General features: G+C 34.2%; 1 protein-coding gene across 1 annotated transcript in view; it reads left to right on the top strand.

The window, feature by feature from the left end:
• The window catches only part of SNTG1 (syntrophin gamma 1), a 948,474-nt gene that overhangs the window by 808,998 nt on the left and 121,295 nt on the right, over positions 1-18,181 (top strand). The gene's annotated exons all lie outside the window — the stretch shown is intronic.

Raw genomic sequence — 18,181 nt, 5'->3', positions numbered from 1 at the left:
CAAGAAATGGGCAGAAGACATGAACAGACATTTCTGCAAAGAAGACATCCAGATGGCCAACAGACACATGAAAAAGTGCTCCATATCACTCGGCATCAGGGAAATACAAATCAAAACCACAATGAGATATCACCTCACACCAGTCAGAATGGCTAAAATCAACAAGTCAGGAAATGACAGATGCTGGCGAGGATGCGGAGAAAGGGGAACCCTCCTACACTGTTGGTGGGAATGCAAGCTGGTGCAGCCACTCTGGAAAACAGCATGGAGGTTCCGCAAAATGTTGAAAATAGAACTGCCCTATGACCCAGCAATTGCACTATTGGGTATTTACCCTAAAGATACAAATGTAGTGATCCAAAGGCACACATGCACCCGAATGTTTATAGCAGCAATGTCCACAATAGCCAAACTATCAAAGAACCTAGATGTCCATCAACAGATGAATGGATCAAGAAGATGTGGTATATATACACAATGGAATACTATGCAGCCATCAAAAGAAATGAAATCTTGCCATTTGCAACAACATGGATGGAACTAGAGCGTATCATGCTTAGCGAAATAAGTCAAGCAGAGAAAGACAACTATCATATGATCTCCCTGATATGAGGAAGTGGTGATGCAACATGGAGGCTTAAGTGGGTAGAAGAAGAATAAATGAAACAAGATGGGATTGGGAGGGAGACAAACCATAAGTGACTCTTAATCTCACAAAACAAACTGAGGGTTGCCGGGGGGAGGGGGTTTGGGAGAAGGGGGTGGGATTATGGACATTGGGGAGGGTATGTGATTTGGTGTGTGCTGTGAAGTGTGTAAACCTGGTGATTCACAGACCTGTACCCCTGGGGATAAAAATATATGTTTATAAAAAATAAAAATTAAAAAATAAATAAATAAATAAATACTTCTGCTAAACCAGCAAAAAAAAAAAAAAAGAATAAGTTTGGAAGTTTTTCCCTTCTTCAGGTTTTTTTTTTTAAACCTTTTTTTTTTTTTAATAATTTAAATGTTTGATAGAATTCACCAGTGAAGCCATCTAGTCCTGAAATCTTCTCTGCTGGGATGTTTTGATAACTAATTCAACCTCCTTACTAGTTATAGGTATCTTCAGATTTTCTCTTTCTTTGGGATTCAGTGTTGGTAGATTGTGTATTTCTAAATTTGTTGTTAAATCTAGGATATTCAATGTCTTGGCATACAATCATTTATGGTACTCTTTTGTAATCTTTCTTATGTATATAAAATTAGTAGCAATGGCCTCTTTTATATTTTTAATTTTATTTACTTGGGTCTTTTTTCCTTTTTCTTAGTCAGTCTAACCAAAAATTGTTATTTTTTTTTAATCTTCTTGAAGAACCAACTCTTGGTTTTATTTAGTCTATTTACTTCTGCATTTTCCCGTTTGCTTGTTTCTGCTTTTATCTTTATCATTTCATTTCTTTTTATTATTTGAGGTTTAACTTGTTTTTTAAGATACAAATTTTTGTTTGCAGTGGAATTGAAGAAAAGTGTAAGTTTTAATATTTATTAGAGGATCCATTTTTATAAGGAATTCCTTTAACTATGTTCATAGTTTTAAAAGCAATTTTAATGTAATTATTGCCCCTGAGTTCCAAAAAATAAGACAGTGAGGTTACAGTCAATGTGTTAATTTTAACAAGGCACTTAGTAAATGGCAAGCCTCAAATACAACTTTAAGTGAACAGTTTTCTACAATAAATTTAAAAAATCTTTACAAATACAGTTTCCTCTAACAAAGATTTATAACCCAAGGTTTACAATTCAAATATCCTTGAAATTATTAAATTAAATCCTTCAAAATTTTTGCTTTTATAAAAGTAAACAGAAAATAGAGTAAGAAATTAAATTTTATGACAACTTATTTGTGAATAATATAACATATAATAACTGATATGTAACTTTTATCTCCTTTTCTTAAGGTTAGTTGTTAATTCAGTACATTTTTGTGAATATATCATACATTATGTAATTTTTACTAGAGATACTATTTTTCTTGTCATTATAACTTAAAAGTTATACTCACTTGTTTTATTGTGAGCTTTCCCCTGTATTCCTTTAAAATCTAAATTTCAATAGTTGCATCAAGGTGTATAGATATAATCTATTAACATAAATTTATTTTTTCTATTGGCACAACTATTGATTCAATAAATAGCATGTGTATGCCTGTTTCTATGTATATCTGATCATTTTCTTAGAGAACTCCTAACAGTTACTGAGTCAGAGATGATTTTCATGGCTATAGTTTTATTATGTATATATATAGATTCATGTCACAAAATCGCCCTCAAAAATGTTTATAATAAATGTCTCTGTACAGCCACATTAGAGCGGCCTCTAGTGTCATTTTAATTTTAGGATCTCACACTAGAATTCATATATTTACTTTCCTTTAGCATGATGATTTATTTTTTTCATCTGTGGCAGAAAACAATTGATGAGTAATAGCGTGTAGTTTTGATAACTTTATTTGGTAGCTCTAATGGAATATTTTCTCTGTTCTCATATCAGGAATTTCTGTTTGTTGTTTGGGTCACTCTGGCCACATATAAACTCTAGTCATCTTTGCTAAGAAGAGCAAAGTGGCCCAGGGAGTCATTTTAAGTCAGAGGACACACAAAGGGAATGTGATACTCTACATTCTCTGAGAGAATGAGGTCAAGACCAAGTTACCATGTTAGCAGCGCTTTTAAAAAACATAATAGTTTTGAGCTTAAGTATTCTAAAGCAGTATTGATACCCCTGTGCTGAACTATGGGATTCCAATCTCAAGGAAGATCTTATACATTCTCTAACTTGACCCTCCATTTCTTAACATCACCATCATTCCATCAGTACTTATTTCTGGGATACACTTTCACAAAAGCCATTGCTTATATTTATAAGGTAGTCCTTTCTATTCATGAAGAGATTATTATTTAAAGGTTTTCTTACAATGACAGGAAGACATGTTCCTGGCAATACTGATTCAACAATATCCTTGTGTTTTTTGGAGGAAGCCAAGAAAGTTTATTCTCTCTACCATGTAAGATATTCATAGAATATCTTATTCCTCTCTGTCTTCTCTTATATGATCTAAACATATACCTGTTTTCTTTGAGTTTCTTTACCTGTTTTCTTTGAGTCTCGTCTTCCAGAACCTCCAACATTTTTATTGAACTTCTTTGAACATATTTTAATTGGTCAATTGCCCTTTTAAAATTTGGTCCCAGAATAATGATAATAATAATGGTCCTCTTCTAAATTCTTTACTTGTATTATCCCACTGAGTCCCACATCATATATATGTACTTAATTCTATTACCCCCACATTCCAGATGAGGACTCTGTTGTTCATGGAGTTAAAGGAGCTTGAGCAGATTACATAGTTACTGACACATTAGGTGCTGGGCCCCCCAAAATGCAACCTTACCCAACTTCTTTTACATGCATCTACTCTAGATATGGCAGTCCATGTAGATCACAAAGGGTTATTACTTCCTTTGTAAGCAGTATATTGAATGAATATTGTGGAGGACACCATCTGGCAGTTATATCAAATCATTTACTTATATTGATCTTTCAGACCACTACTTTCTTTTTTTTTAATATTTCCATTATAGATTACCTTACTCATACTCACATAGTTAATGTTCTGAAAGTAAATGAATTCTTTTACGTTTAAACCTCTTAAATTTCATCGGTTTGTTTTAGTCTGATGAAATGTATTTGGATCTGTTCTTCCATTCCAGTGGATTAGCTAATATTGCCAACTTTGTGCCACTGCAGTTCTGACAGGAATACTTTCTGCATGGGTGCCTGGGTGGCTCAGTCAGTTAAGCTTCTGCTTTTGGCTCAAGTCATGATCCCAGTGTCCTGGAATGGAGCCCCACTTCCAACTCCCTGCTCAGCAGGGAACCTGCTTCAGCCTCTGCCATTCCCCTCCCCACCATTCCCACCCCAGCTTGTACTCTCTGTCTCTCTCTCTCTCCATTTCTGTCAAATAAATAAATAAAATATTTTTTTTAAAAAAAGTACTTTTGTTTTTGTCCAGATTAGTCATAAAATTGTTAAAAATGACCAGGGTTTTCTGATAGGTTTGGATATGATTCATGCACCTAGAACAGGGACAGGAATACATATTTATTGAACTATTTTTTAGATCATCTTTTATTTTTTTTTTTTAAAGATTTTATTTATTTATTTGACAGAGAGAGACCACAAGTAGGCAGAGAGGCAGGCAGAGAGAGAGAGGAGGAAGCAGGCTCCCTGCTGAGCAGAGAGCCGGATGCGGGACTCGATCCCAGGACCCTGAGATCATGACCTGAGCCGAAGGCAGCGGGGTAACCCACTGAGCCACCCAGGCGCCCTAGATCATCTTTTAGAGGACAGACACTTCATATCTGCTCTTCTTTCCAGACATACTGTGTAGAGGGATTACATACATTTCCTTCAGCTGTGTATACATTTTCAGACTTGTTACATAAGGTGTTCAAAGTCCCTTCTGATATCAGCTTTGCCTGAGAACATACGTTTTTTCAGATTATTCTTCTAGATTCAGAAGTTTCCTAGATATATTTTGGGACATTACCACACTTATGAGAAATTGTGTGTTGTTTCCTTTGCTCAAAACCTGTCTTTACTATGTATTTTTGTTAAAGTCTGTTAAAATATTTCAAAAGTATGCTGAGAGTATTAATTGTAGGTTATTACTAGCTGGCTACACATTGAAATAAATAACAAAGGCAGCAGTTAGATTATGTAATTCATTTCAAGAAATTAAGTAAAACACATTCCTAGATTAGAAAGAACATTATCTTCTATGTCATTACTTACGTGTTATCTATTTGGTCTGTCATGAAAAAATAAATGTAAATTAAAGTGTCAGTTTATTTCTCATTATAATTCCCATTTACTTTCCATTATTGATTTTAATGTTTTTTTATTTGTGTAGTGATACTATAGATTGCCTATTTTGTTATTATAAAGTGTCTTTCTTAGCCTCACTTAATGCTTTTTCCCTGAGTTCTATTTTTTCTGGTATAAACATTATCCCTTCCATTTTATTTCATTTGCCTGCATGTCTGCCTTTGCTCATCTTTTTATTTCCAACTTTCCTGAGTCACTTTGTTTTGTATGATTTCTGTGAATACTACATAGTTGTGTTTTTCTCCATGAAGTAATATGACAACCTTCTTTTAATACAAATTTACTTCATTTATGATAGTTAAATATTAGCTATGTGTGGTTGAATTCTATAATCGTATTTTAATCAGTTTTAATAAAAATTGTATTATTTAATACTTCCTGTTTGTGTTTACTTTTAGTTGATAAGGTTTGCCTTTTATAATCTTTTTTTTTTATTAATTTTTATTTTTTATAAACATATATTTTTATCCCCAGGGGTACAGGTCTGTGAATCTCCAGGTTTACACACTTCACAGCACTCACCAAAGCACATACCCTCCTAATTTACAATCATTCTCCACTTCCTTAGATTCGAGCTATAGAATCCCTAATTTGAAAAATAAGAGAATGTATGCATTTATTCTTTCTTTTTTCCTTTTATAATATCCCATTGCTTCAATAAATTACTTCTATATCTTTAATATACTTACTTCCTTATTACTTGATTTTTTTTAGCATTGAATGATATATTTTGATAACTGGCTACAGTGGATGGTAGTTAGCATAATCATGCTACTGCTGGTTTCTTTTCTGCAACTTCCCCCAACTACTTTAATTTATTTTAATTTCTCCAGTGCAATAATTCACAACATTTTAATCTTCCTTTGTAACAATAAGTATGAATTCAAGTTTGGTCTTGCTTTTTTACTAATAGTTAGTTTCTACTGTCCAGTACCAACTTGGTTTATCTATTTTCAACTCATCTCATTTCTCTGATTGGCAAAAATTTGCCCTCTTATTTTTTCCATTAGAATGGTGTTTCCATTTGTTTTTACATGTTCAGAATGTTTAAACTGTGTTCTTTACTCTTGAATAGCATGTTCATATTAAGACAGCACTCACATTTTCTTTCTTTCAGAACATTATTTTACTATTTTGTTAAATTTTGTAGTCAAATGACTAAAACAAAATTGGTTTTCTTCCCTCTTAGGAGATATCTGTATTGACCTGGCCTAACTGACCAAAACCTCCTTTCCTTTTCTTTGAAGCTTAATAACTTGGTTTAGGCCTCATGATTCACTCTTCCGGTTCAATTGTTCCTGGAACACAATGTGTCTATGTAGGTTCAAATAATCTTATATTTTGTAAATTTTTTCTTTAAATGTATCTTCATATATTTTTTCTTTTAATGATTAGCACAGTATTACATCTTGCACATAGTAAAGACATCAGTTTTATGTCTGTATTGGGTGTCTTTTACTTCTTTTCCATGGATATGGTCTATGAATCTTTATATGTTCTCATCTATTTCTATTTTTTTCCTCTCATTTTCTCACTCCTCTATTATTAATTGAGTTCTCAGTAGTCTCTTTTCTAATAGTATCTTTCAATATCACCTTCATTTCTGTGAATTTTAAAATTTTTGTCTCCATTTCTCTTCTGAGATGAACCAGCTGTGTTTCTTCTCTTTTTTTGCTTTAGTATCTTTCCTGTAGTCTTTATAACAGCTTTGTTTTCTTATCATACAAGGAAATTTTTTTCAAAAATTTATACAAATTTTTATCATAATTTAATTTTATTGCAATATTTCTTTTTAAATATTGTTTACTTTGAAATGAATTTTCTGTTCATTATTTCTCTTGTGTTATATTAAGTTTAAAGAGCAACTCTGCATGTTTCTCCAAGTGAAGTATATTTTTCCTGGTCAAATCTGTAGCAGAGAAGCCCTCTCTATTCAGACATGCAGAAACTTTCCTCTAATAGATGTAACCTAAAAAATCTTTACTAATCATATTCAGATAACTAATACAAATTCTGGTTATGAAATAAAAATATTTGAAAATATTTTTCCCTGAAATATATAATATCTGCTAACCCTGCATGCTTCTCATGGCTGGAAATTATTCAAATGTGTCATCATTGATATGAACCATTGTTATAAACAGAATAATCGAATCCTTAAAATTGGACATGAAGATTCATAGAAGATTTATTTCAGCAATCATCTATTGTTTACACTTCTGTAAGATTTACACAGACCACTTTATTTTATGATTTCACAGTCATGCTGATTGGGTCATCTCATGTTCGTGTAAACTATAGTCCTTATTTTCTCTATTTTTTAACTTGCTATTGTAACTGGCACATATCATAATAAAAAATTTGAGTGAAGGTATTTTTCTGATGGACTTAGCTACTGTGACAAAGGAAATGTGTAACAGTGCTCTCCCAATATTATTAATATGTGTGACCTCATCACTTAGTCCAGGGACTATGCATGGAAAGTATTTGTTTTCTTTCACTTCATAAATCAGTTGATTTTTCTCTGATTTCTGAATAATTTTGTAATTTTTTTTAAGATTTTATTTATTTATTTGACAGAAAGAGATCACAAGTAGACAGAGAAGCAGGCAGAGAGAGAGAGGGAAGCAGGCTCCCTGCTGAGCAGAGAGCCCAATGAGGGACTCAATCCCAGGACCCTGGGATCATGACCTGAGCTGAAGGCAGCGGCTTAACCCACTGAGCCACCCAGGCACCCTGTAATTATTTTTAAGATTCAATTTCCATTGGTCATGTTGGTGAGAAATCAGAGATGACAAAAGCTAAGAAGGGATTTATGAAAGGCTTAAATTACATAATTTTATACATATACATATGTAAGACAATGAAATATAAAATGAGGCTTGAAATCTTAATTTATTTCTGTATCTGTATCTTACTATAATTGAGTAATAAAAGAGCACCGTACTTTAAATCTCCTATAAAGTGAGAAACAGAATTAGATTTAGTTTTAGATTTTAAGAGGATAACAAAAAATAGAAATTATCTGCTCTGGGGTGCCTGGGTGACTCAGTTAGTCAAGTGTCTGTCTTCAGCTCAGGTCATGATCCAGCCCTGCATCAGCTCTCTGCTCAGCGGGAAGCCTGCTTCTCCCTCTCCTGTTCCCTCTGCTTGTGCTCTCTCTCTTTGTCAAATAAATAAATACAATCTTTAAATAATAATAATAATAATAATAATAATAATAAAATTATCTGCCTTAAGCTTCTAAATCCTGGTCAATACCATGTGTGATTAAGGGATCATAGTAAGTAAGCAAGTTTAGAGATCTGTAAACCAAACTTGTTTCTATACTTCTTCCTGGCTGAATGAATGTTCTGTAGTTGTCCTAAACTCTGACTTCTAGTTGCCTTAACTATAAATGTGTTGTTCTAAAGTAGGATTTAGGGTGCCTGAGTGGCTCAGTCATTAAGTGTCTGCCTTTGGCTCGGGTCATGATCCCAGGGTCCTGGCATCAAGACCCTCATCAGGCGTCCTGCTGGGCAGGAAGCCTACTTCTCCTTCTCCTACTCCCCCTGTGTTCCCTTTCTTGTTGTGTCTTTCTCTGTCAAAAAAATAAATAAAATCTTTTAAAAAAATTAGGATTTGATTTAATAGATTAGCACATTATGTCTGTCACATAGCGAATACACCAGCTTTGTCAAGAACTGCAAAACATCTCAGATGTTATCCCAATTACAAGATTATGTACTTTATATGTATTAATACTGCCAAAACATGAGGCACCTGGGTCATGGAAACAGGTACTTTACTGATTCTCATAACCAGACCTACAGCGAAAGCACCGTCAGTGTCAGTCAGGGTCAGTCCCCACACTTAGACCTGCAGAAATGCAATGAGAACTGATAATTACATTCTACCTGAGTGTCTAGTCACACCCCTAGAAGAGAAGTGAGGGAGAACAATATTTCTTTGATTATGCACAGGCAATAGACAACTGTCCCCTCCACTCCTGAAAGGACAGATAGACAACTTATTTTTTTGAAAGAGAATGAAAAGATCCTGGGCTCTCTGCCTAACTTGGAATGTAAATGTCTCTCCAGTGGCCAGGTAAACCCCAGGTATTTACAGATACCTTCAAACTCTGGGCTTGGGCCTTTTTTCATTAAGGTTTTATTTTTACATTACTGCTACACCTAATGTGGGACTCAAATACAACCCAGAGATCAAGAGTTCCAAGATCAAGAGTTCTGGCTTTACCAACTGAGCCAGACCAGGGACTTTCTGCTTTTTGAAATGTACACCTAAGGAAGGAGCAGTTCACTTTTCTTGCACCTTGGGGCTTAGCCTAGGAACTTTAGGAGTGTAACCATTTGGCGCTCTTAGGGAGATTAAAGAAAGTTTTATTACCCTTTCAATTCAGATCAGAGCAATTAACTAGAAAAATAGCTACAGATTTAATTTTCCTGGTATATGAAAAGAAAAATGTTTCTAGTAGAAGTAAAGGCAAACATTTTTGTTTTGTTTTGCTTTTCTTTGTTTTGTTTTTTGCTTGTTTGTTTGTTTTGTACATTCCTTTGCATCAGAAGGCTAGGGTTTTTAGTAAGAGCACTGAGAAATCCAGTTTCATTTCTTCAGAGTAAGGTAAGTGGGCACAGATATTTTGAAAGCTAATATACCATTTTCTTTAACACTACATTTTCTTTAACCTTGTTTTTCAATAATCATCAATCATGATTTTGATTTTATTACAATACTAGGCTATGATGAGTCTAGTGTAACCAGAACATATTTTGTATATTTGCCTGCATAGCATTCTTTTGAAAATAGTTTTTTTTTTAAAGATTTTATTTAGTTATGTGACAAAGAGAGATCACAAGTAGGCAGGGAGGCAGACAGAGTGAGAGGGAAGCAGGCTCCCTGCTGAGCAGAGAGCCCGATGCAGAACTCAATCCCAGGACCCTGAGATCATGACCTGAGCCAAAGGCAGCGGCTTAACCCACTGAGCCACCCAGGCGCCCTGAAAATAGTTTTTAATTGAAATAGTTAAATAATTGAAATAGTTTGAAATAGTTTTTAATGTTTCATGGACTTCATCAAATTAACAATGAATAGGTCTGAACCAATAACCAAAAGGTTTATTCAAGGGGATGAGTACATGCTAAGTATGTAAATTAACAAAGGATAGGTTAAGACAATCCCCTAGGCGAAAGGGTTATATTTTTAAATAATGCATGGGTAGGACAACTGCTATATTTTGTTTTATCACTTCCTCAAGTGTGATTTAATTGGCCAAACCATGTAATCCATTTCCCTTGACACATGAAGGAAGATAGAAGTGATTAGTGTCACAGAAAAGCATAGGAAGAATGTTTAGCTTAAGAGACCAAGTCATCCCATTTGGGATTTAATGGATTGACTCTTTGCTGCATAGTGCATACACTGCAGAAACCTTCTTTATTGCCAGAATTTCCTTTCTACCAGTTTTGATGATGTAGGCACTAAACCAATGCTCAAGTCGGCTGTATTTTACTAGACTAGTCTTTAGTGCTATTTGAAGCATTGAAGTATAATTCAGACAATGTGACTAATCTGTTAAGTGATTTGTCATTAAGAAATACTTTTAAAACAAGCTCATGTGAAACAGAAATATTGCACAGTTTAGAAAACACATTTTTTAACAGTGGTTATTTTTCAGAGGGGGATATATGCCATTAACTGAAGGAAAAAAAAAGCTCAAAATTCAGAACTGTTTATAAAATTGTGTTTATATTTATAGTATCTTGTACCAGTAAAAGACAGATATAAGTTTGAGAGTTGGAGAAATAATATTATAAAATGATAAATGTTATGTCATAGACATTTTATTATCTTTTATTAGCTTAAAATATATTTTATAGGAAACTAGTGAATCTTTGTTTTCTTTTTTTTTAAGATTTTATTTATTTATTTGACAGACAGAGATCACAAGTAGGCAGCAAGGCAGCGAGGCAGGCAGAAAGAGAGGAAAGGAAGCAGGCTTCCTGCTGAGCAGAGAGCCCTATGCGGGGCTCGATCCCAGGACCCCAGGATCATGACCTGAGCCAAAGGCAGAGGCTTTAACCCACTGAGCCACCCAAGCACCCCATGAATCTTTTTTTTTTTTTTGAAGATTTTATTTATTTATTTATTTGACAGAGAGAAATCACAAGTATATGGAGAGGCAGGCAGAGAGAGACAGAGGGAAGCAGGCTCCCTGCTGAGCAGAGAGCCCGATGCGGGACTCAATCCCAGCACCCTGAGATCATGACCTGAGCCAAAGGCAGAGGCTTTAACCCACTGAGCCCCCCAGGCACCCCATGAATCTTTGAACACTACATCAAAAACTAATGATGTACCACTATACAGTGGTAACTGAATATAATGAAAAAATAAAAATATATATCTCTATATATATATTTGTGGACTATAATTATGATGAAATAATAAACAAGGGAAAGGGCTCAGTCATGTATATCTGAGAGCCAGATACTATAAAACCTGTAGGATTTTTGCAAAACCAAAACTATGGAGAAGACTTTGATATCCAATAAATAAATTGTGGTTATATAGCAAACGAAGTTTGAAGCTGTTTGTTTGCACTTGCAGGCCCAAAATGAGATTGCTGGCAACTGTAACAAGTAAAATCCCTAGGTGGGAGTACTCCAAACTCATTGAAACTAGATAGGCATTTACCTGAGATACCATACCTAGGGAAGAGACTAGTTATTTATGACAAATACTGCTAACACTTAAATGTGAAAAGTGAAGTAAAAATTGAACATTGAAGTATGAGAAGCAAGATGTCAGTTGAGTAAATTGGTGGGGGAATGAGATGTCAAAGAGGAAAACTATGAAGTCCAGTTGTCTATGGTACATGTACAATTTGAGTTCTGTATCTACAGAAGATAAGGAAGGATTACTTCCAAGGTAAAGGGCGTACATGACAGGACAAATCAGTGAGTGAAGGAAAAAGCTTTTATACTAATAAGGCAAAGATTTGATTTTCAAATGAAAAGTTATCATTGTGTCAGGCATCAGTAGGACAGAGTGACACAGGAAGGAAATGCATATTCAGCATATGGACTAAAGCCCATATCATTTTTCCTTTGAAGAATAACAGAAATAGATCTTCCAGATCCTGTTTGATCAGGAAAAGTGAAGAGTAAGAGCATCACCAAAAAGGTGCCCAAGTATTGAGAAACAATTCTTTAAGGCACTTCTGCATGTATTCGAGAAGAAACACTAATTTCCAGACTTTTTTTTTTCAAGGATGTTTATATAGCAAACAGTCTTAGAAAATAATGTTTATCTTCAAAGCAAAGGGAAGAGTTGTTTACAGTCTTAAAGAATAGAGATAATATCTCCCTCCAGAGCAAAGGGGAGGCATGCATACTGTCCATCATAAATGATTTTGTTAAGTTCCCTAAACTCAGAAACCCTCTCATGGAATGTAACAGAAAGTATGTGCAGGTGCATCTGACAAAAATACACTAATACACATGGTGTTTGCTGTATCTTGATTAATAAAGTTTTGTCTCTGAACCAGAATATTACATCTTAGGCCAATATCCATACTAGCAACAGTTTCCTTCCTATTGAATTTAGAGAATCCAAGAGCCTCCTTTAATTTTGTGTTCTCTCGGTTCCTTTTGCAGTTCAAGCTAGCAGTATTGCTGCTGAAATGATTTTCACATTTGGAAGTGCCCACAGGTTTCAAATGTATTCACTCCATTAGATAAAAGTTATCTTCACAGATCTTCTGAGATAATCTCCCCTATAGCTTGCCCTCCTGCTGAGATGCCTGGGAATAACACCCTTGAGATTCCTAGAGATCCTCCAGTTTAATTGAGATCTCTGAATTACATCCTTAACTTAGAAGGATCCTCTGTGTGAAATCTTGATCTTTCTGGGATTTAGGGGCAAGGTTGTATAACCACATACTTAGGCTTTCCTCTCTGCTAACATTTCAGGACCCACCCAACTCTTGACATATATTGCCATCTGGAGAAACAGAACATTCAAAATCATCAAGCCCCATTTCATTTGTATTAAATAGTCCTTCACCTACTTTTCCCCTTCCTTCTCTCTTCTCACATTTTGACTATTTGCAACAAGAAGAAACCAGGCAGCACCTTCAATATTTTGCTTGAAAATATCCTTAAGAATATAACTAGTTTCATTCTTTACAAGTTTTGCATTCCCAGTAACAGTAGGAGACAATTTTGCCAAGCTTGGTGGAATTACCTAGCAAGATCTCCTTTCTTCCAGCTTCCAGTAACATGGCCTTATTCCCTTCTGAACCCTCACTAGTAGGTAGCATTCCTAATGTCCACATTCTTTCCAATAGTTCAAGTTAATCAGTCTTTTTTGCAATGTGATTTATCTTGCTCTATCATCCAGCCCAGAGCTTTTCCAGCCTCTGTCGTCTCCCTTCCCAATTCCAAAGCTGCTCCCACCTTTTAGGGTTTTATTAAAGCAGTACTCTACTTCTGTCCTGGAGGTCTGTATTAATTTTCTGCTGTGGCATAACAAATGACCACAAATGTAGTGACTTTAAACAACACACTTACTCTTTCACAGTTTCTCTCGGTCAAGTGCCCAGGTTTGGTTTAGGTGGGTGCTCTACTCAGGATCTTACAGGGCTGCAGTCAAAGTTTTAGCCTTGGGTATTATTTTACAAAAGGTTTGGAAGTCTCATCAAGGGTTCAATTCAGATTGTGAGACTAAGATTCCCAGCTATGAGGGGCTGCCTGCCATTTCCTAATGCATGGTCTTCTCCACAACACAGCAGTTTTCTTCTTCAAGAGCAGTCATGTGTCCCTGCTGTATCCAGTCTCCTTTTAGTGGTTTACTTGAATAAGCTCCACCAAGATAAATTTTTTTTTATTAAATTAAAGTCAAGTTATTAGAGACTTTAATTACATATGCAATACCTATTCACCTTTACCATATAACATTATATAACCAATGGAGTGACATCTACCATATATTCATAGGTTCCTATGCACACTCAAGGAAAGGGGATCATGCAAGGGCCATTGGGCATAATGGTAGCATTCCTATTATTTATTTATTTCTTTACTTATGCTTTTTATTCTCCCTAAGGGACTTATTAGACCTCCAGAATTTCTAAAGAATTATTAGGTATTCTCTTAAAACTTTCTCATGATCATACAGAATAATGTCTCATGGTAGAGACTCCATTAGTACTTCTTGCATGAGTTAATCTCTTCATTTCTCATATCCTGTATAGTGCCTGATAAGTTTCGACAGCCAATAAAGATTTGATGACAACTAAAAAAGGAAGAATTACTGTAAATTAATCACCTTCCAGTTGTATAAGTGAGATGTTAACCTTTAAAGAGATATCACTTCTTGGTTCCTGAGATAGGCCAGCATGTCATTGTATCATGAAACCGTTTTTAAAGAATTATAATAATGTTTCCATTTTTTTTGGGGGGGGGAGAAACTAATAATAAGCATACTAATTCTCTGATTGATATATAAATTGGGTAAATGAGCTGCCAAAACAAAGTAGTTCATAACATGTGAGGGTCTCGTAACATGTGAGTTTAATTTTTTACTCACCTAACAGTTTAACACAGGTGTTGAATCAGGCAGACAAATTCCCTCCACACTATGATTTTGAAAATCATCTTGTAGCTCCACCATCTGTTAAGGTCTTGGTATCAAAATGCATCCAGTTGCATTTCTCTATTCTCTTGTCTTCCAAACAGTGAATAGTATAGAGAAGCTCCCTGCAGGTGGCACTCACCATCTCAGCTCATATCACATTGATGAGTTCTAGTCACATGGTCATACCCTCCTGAAAAGAAGCCTAGAGAATGCACCGTTCTGGATATTTCACTGTATTTTTCAATTTAATTTACTAAAATGATCTCTAAACCTTAGCATTTGATCCTTGCTTATTTGGGTGCAAGTGTCTTAGGTGAATAAGATGTTTCTTGTTAAACATTCATGTTTATTAAAATTGTGAAATCTTCAATTTAGATTTAGTTTAGGAAATCTTGTTTGTTTTTCTCATTTTAAAGAAAGAAAGCCCCCAAAGATTAATACAATTCAGCATGGTTTTTCTGTTAGCCCTATAAGATAACCTTTTTTTTTTTTTTAAAGTTCTGTTGCTCCATTATGAATAAGTTATCTTATCTCAAGAAGCTTAAGATATAGCCTGGTTAAATGACTTCCCCAAGGTTATAGAGCAAGTAAATTTTAGAATTAGACTTAGGATACAGGTTTCTTAAATGTTTTCACTACAGTATTTAGTATAGTCTTTGTTGCTAACTGTATTTTATTTTATTTTTTTGATCCAAGCAAGATGCAAAATTGGATACTTTATGTTTTTGACATAGGGAAGATAGGTAACAAAAAATCCCAAAATTAATTTGAATTGTTTGCTACTTTATTTAAATGAGTCATATCAACATTGATTTGGTTTAGTTTTAATTTAATTTATTCACATTTATCTATCTAGATATTATTCTATTGTCTAAAATATTTAAGGTGCAAGAGTTAACTAAAAATCAAAGAATGCAATTTTTGTGAAATATTTTTTTAAATCTCCACTAAGATATTAAGGATAAATTACTTGAGCACATATTTCCTTTAATCTGCACTAAGACATTAAGGATAAATTACTTGAGCACATTTTCTCAATACATTGATTCTAGGTTATTTTCCAAAAATATGTTAACAATAATATGATAGGCAGAGTAATGGCCACCAGAGAAGTGTCCATGTCCTAATCTCTGGAACCTCTGAATATATTACTTTATATGGAAAATAAGATTTTTCAAGTATGATTTTGCTTGAGGACAATGAGATGGAGACATTATCCTATAATTATCTAGATATGTCCAATCAAATCATGAGTCCTTAAAAGTTGAGAACCTTTTCAGTCTCAGATAGGGGAATGAGAGAGAAAGAGAGATATTAAAGTAATAATGTGACCATGTAATAAAGGCAAAGATACTTAGTTGCTGGCTTTGAAGATGGAGAAAGGAGGTCATGTGATACAGAGTATATGTAGCCTCTATAAACTGGAAAAGGCAAGGATTTAGATTTTTCTCTAAGACACCCAGAAAAGAGTACAGCTACTAACAACTGGATTTGAGCCCAATAAGATATGTTTCAGACTTTTTACCAATATAATTGTAATATAATGAATTTGTGCTATTTTAAGCCACTAAGTCTGTATTAATTTTAATAATTGTGACAGGAAATGAATGTAGATTTGGTATCTAAAAATGAGGTGCCACTATAAAGAACCAAATCTGTAATTGTCCAGAAGTTAGTGTAGATTCAAAAATTCATATGACAATAATGATTTTCCTCATCTGCCTTCTGCTATGCTTCTCGAGTGAAAAAGCAAGTGTCCTCATGTTTTCAAAAATTTTTTACAGAACATTGGTAATCCAATGAAAGTATGTGGAGCAGGATAGCATCTTTCCTTAGGGGTCTGTGTAGAAAATGACTTACAGAGCACTGAGATATTCAGATGAGGAAGAAAAGCAGTTATTCTTGGTAATCTTGAGGTTTTATGAATAGCCCTTTCTGCTCCAGAAGAGGAAATAACCATAGTGCAGTAGGCATACTTGCTAACAGAGGAAAACCCTGTCAAGTTTTCTACTTTAGACACTATTTCACTTAATGCAGAATTCGTTTGATGATTAAAATTGGAATTTAGAATAGAATATGCTGTAAGAGTTACAGTTTTTTCTGTACCAAAAATATAATCAGATGTCTACAAAGTGATAAATGTTTACCCACTATAGTAAACATAAATGTTTACTGTAGTGAGAATCCCTCTGTCTAGATTGAGATTCATGATTGATCTAATTAACTGAAATTAGCAAAAAAATAAAGACCATTATTACGCTCAAAAAGCTGAAAAATATTCAATGCTTTTCTTCTTTTTTAACTATTTAATTGTTGGAGTCTATATAATACTGTTTCAATTGTGTAAGAACTTAACTATGACCTACATATTAAGGAGAATGTATTATTTATGCAAAAATAGAAACTAAAGATACACTAAGTGGAAATGCAACTTTAAAGTTCTATGAAAGGAGAAGCTAATTATTCTCTGATACAAAATAATCTGTTAGTGACAGAAATGCTTTTCAAAAATAAAACTATCACCTTATTTCAATGGTGTATTTATTTTCACAGCATCCCTTTAGTCACTAGCCTTTATCAGAATGGGAAATTATGTCCAATGCCTCACTGAGCTCTCTAAATTTTTAGTAATTTGATTTCCTTCATACACTCGTTTTATATGTGGAACTTATTGCCTTTTCTTCTTTGAAATTAGGTAGGAGAAAAAATTGTAATGTCAGCATAGTAATGAAATTAAATTGTAAAATATGTGATTTGATTTTATTGATCTTTTATATTAATTTCAAGTAGTATGTATTTTCTTACAGTACTAAGACATATATTGCTGATCCCAGCAGAATCCTCTATAACCATGCTTAGAGCGTCCTATTTGCAGGGTGATACATATTATTGACAGCAAAAAATTCAGATTCAGTTACACTTCCGTTGTGGTAATGTATATTTAAAAATATATTCAAGTAATATATCAATTAAACCCCCAGGCCAGGCCTGAATATTTATAAACTCAAACCTGTAACTATTAACAAATCTTATCTGTTTGTGTATAGTGATAGAAGACTTTTATCTTTCCAACAAACCATTCAAATGGGAGCATCCTTTCTCCATGGCATTTATCAACAGAAGCTCTCTCATCTGAAACCGTTGTTTATTAAATTATGTGACATACTCAATTTTGCTTTTTCTTTTCTTTAAAAAAAAAAAAAGATTTATTTATTTATTTTAGAGAGAGTGAGAAGGGGAAGAGGCAGAGGGAGAGAATCTTCAAGCAGACTCCCATTGTGTAGGGAGCCCAAGATGGTGCTCAATCCTACCACCCATGAAGTCAGGACCTGAGATGAAACCAAGAATTGGAGGAAGCTACTCAGACACCCAAGCACCCCTAGACTTTATATTTTCACGACCACTCATGTTAAATCCTCATGTTTCAGTGGTTGCTAGATCTTCTGTGATCATGAATTTTGCAGTTTGAGAACACTTTAAGCTCACCATCAAAATGAATTGAGCAAATTGCCTGAAAAGTTTGATTTAGAAATAAAAAAGCAAATATTGAAAGCATAATATGCATTAATCAAATTGCCTTATTAAAACCTTAACTGTGAATAAATATATGTAGAGG

The sequence above is a fragment of the Mustela putorius genome, unplaced genomic scaffold (genome assembly GCF_011764305.1).
Source record: "Mustela putorius furo isolate JIRA1106 unplaced genomic scaffold, ASM1176430v1.1 tig00000151_pilon_pilon_pilon, whole genome shotgun sequence".
Taxonomy (NCBI): Eukaryota; Metazoa; Chordata; class Mammalia; order Carnivora; family Mustelidae; genus Mustela; species Mustela putorius.
The sequence above is the reverse complement of the archived record's forward strand: the minus strand, read 5'-3'. Positions and strand labels throughout refer to the sequence as shown.